The sequence below is a fragment of the Mus caroli genome, unplaced genomic scaffold (genome assembly GCF_978045245.1).
Source record: "Mus caroli unplaced genomic scaffold, Mus_caroli_1 scaffold_10, whole genome shotgun sequence".
Classification (NCBI taxonomy): Eukaryota; Metazoa; Chordata; class Mammalia; order Rodentia; family Muridae; genus Mus; species Mus caroli.
This window is the reverse complement of record NW_028227265.1, coordinates 102,838,522-102,841,281: the sequence shown is the minus strand read 5'-3', so window position 1 is coordinate 102,841,281 and position 2,760 is coordinate 102,838,522.

Sequence of the window (2,760 nt, the reverse complement as noted above, 5' to 3'; positions counted from 1 at the left end):
ATAAACCTTCCTTTCTATTTATCAATCGATTGTCTCTGGTATCTGCCGCGCTACAGAAACTGAACACAGTAGGTGTCTTAGTAAGGGTCTTATCGTTGTGAAGAGACAACATGGCCAAGGCAATTCTTATAAAGGGAAACATTTAGTTGGGGCTGGTTTATAGTTTCAGAGGTTTAGTCCAGCATCATCATGGCAGGAATTCATGTCAGCATTCAAGGCCAACATGGTGCTAGAGGTCTGAGACAAGAGTTCTACATCTTGCTCTAAAGGCAGCAGTAGGGGACTGCCTTCCAAAGGCAGTCAGCAGGAGGTTCTGATTCCACACTGGGCAGAGCCTGAGCATAGGAGACTCAAAGCCCCACCTACACAAAGACACACTTCCTCCAACAAGGCCACTTCTCCTCCAATGAGGCCACATGTCCTAATAGTGCCACTTAAAGCTGAGAGTCCTGAAAGCTAGCTGGTCGGTTACAGCTGTGGTTTCAGTTTAGGTTGAAATGATAGGCCTCTGCAGAATGGTGTGCAACTCTAGTAGGCATGTGTGTGTATAGAGGGGGGTTCTCTGTGTGTAGCCCTAGATGTCCTGAAACTCCCTTTGTAGACTAGGCTGGCCTTGAACTCAAAGATCCACCTGCCTCTGCCTCCCAGGTGCTGGGATTAAAGGTGTGTACCACCACATCTTCAGACAAATAGAAACAGTAGAACTCATAGTAATTTATTGATAATATAGTACCAAAAAGAATGTATAAACTATTATATATAGTGTACATTGTATGCTACATATGAAAGAAGGGAGAGAGAGACACACACATACCTAGAAATTCATAATAAGGGTTAGTTGATATAATTATGGAGGCCAAAAAATCTCATCACCTCCTATCTTAAAGCTGGTGTGGTATAGTTTAGGCTAATTCTGAAGAACCTGAAAACCAGAAGTTCCAGTATTTGAGGTCAGAAGAAAGTGATGTCCCTGCTCAAGAGAGATAAAATTCGACTCTTCTGTGTCCTTTTGGTTTATTGTGGGTCTCAATAGATTAGATGATCCTCCTGCTACTACATCGATGAGGGCAGATTTTCTTCACTCAATCTACTTATCAAATGCTAATATCTATCTGAAACTGCCTCCCTATTCAGAGGAAATGTTTTACCAGATATCTTGTCACTTTTCTATTTCTGTGACAAAACATGGCCAAGACAACTTATCAAAGAGAGTGTTTAATTTGCGGGCTCATGGTTCCAGTGCATGACCATCATGGTGGGGAACATGGCATCTGGAAGGCAGGCATGGTAGACATGGCAGACATGGTACTTGAACAGTAGCTGAGAGCTTACATCTGCTCTACATGCAGGAGGGAGGAAGAGATGAAGATGAGGAGAAGGAGGAGAAGAAGAAAAAGAAGAAGAGAGAGAACAGTAACAGTAACTAGGAATGGTATAAACTTTTGCAACCTCAAAGTCCTCTCCCAAGTGACACACCTCTTTCAACAATGCCACCCCTTCTAATCCTTCCCAAACAGTCCCATCAAGTGAGGACCAAGTATTTAAATATATGAGCCATTCTCATACCACATTTGGGCCTCCCTTAGCCGAGTTACATAATAGTGACACATAAAATTAGTCATCTCAATAAGCAGTCTTTTATAGCTTTTGTGTGTTGAAGCTTAGAGGAGCTACTGACCAGTCATAAACCTAATGGTGTACACTGACCTCCCAGTCTTGGCTTTCAGTTAGGTTCCTTCCTACTATACTGAGCTTTGGGACCGGAAAAGTAGGCTTCATCTCAGAACACCTGTATCCACTGAACTGTTTTTAAGGGCTGGTGAGATGGCTCAGTGGGTAAGAGCACCCGACTGCTCTTCCAAAGGTCCAGAGTTCAAATCCCAGCAACCACATGGTGGTTCACAACCATCCGTAACGAGATTTGACTCCCTCTTCTGGAGTGTCTGAAGACAGCTACAGTGTACTTACATATAATTAAAAAAAAAAAAACAAAAACAAAAAAACAAAAAAACAAAGAGTACAGGGTAGGAACTGTTTTTAAAATCACTAGTGGGCTGGTGAGATGGCTCAGTGGGTAAGAGCACCCGACTGCTCTTCCGAAGGTCCGGAGTTCAAATCCCAGCAACCACATGGTGGCTCACAACCACCCATAATGAGATCTGATGCCCTCTTCTGGTGTGTCTGAAGACAGCTATAGTGTACTTACATATAATAAATAAATAAATAAATCTTAAAAAAAAAAAAATCACTAGTATCCTTCCTTGAAAGAATGGACATAAAGGATGATCTTCAAGGGGACAAGGACTTGAATAGGTACCTATCCAAAGATGTATAAATGACCAACCCCAGTGTGAAGACTTGCTAAGTACCATGAGTTACCAGGGAAAGGGAAATAAAACAGAGACTGAGGCCTGACTTGATGCTTAGTAGGATGACTAAAATTAAACATGGAGAGAACAAGTATTGAAAAAGGCCATCGAGCTGGAGAGATGGCTCGGCGGTTAAGAGCACTGACTGCTCTTCCAGAGGTCCTGAGTTCAGTTCCCAGCAATCATATGGTGGCTCACAACCCACCATGCAATGGTGGGTCTGATGCCCTCTTCTGGGGTGTCTGAAGAGAGCAATGGTGGATACATTAAATAAATAAATAAATCTTTTGAAAAAAAAAAAAAAAAAAGCCGGGCGGTGGTGGCACACGCCTTTAGTCCCAGCACTTGGGAGGCAGAGGCAGGCGGATTTCTGAGTTCAAGGCCAGCCTGG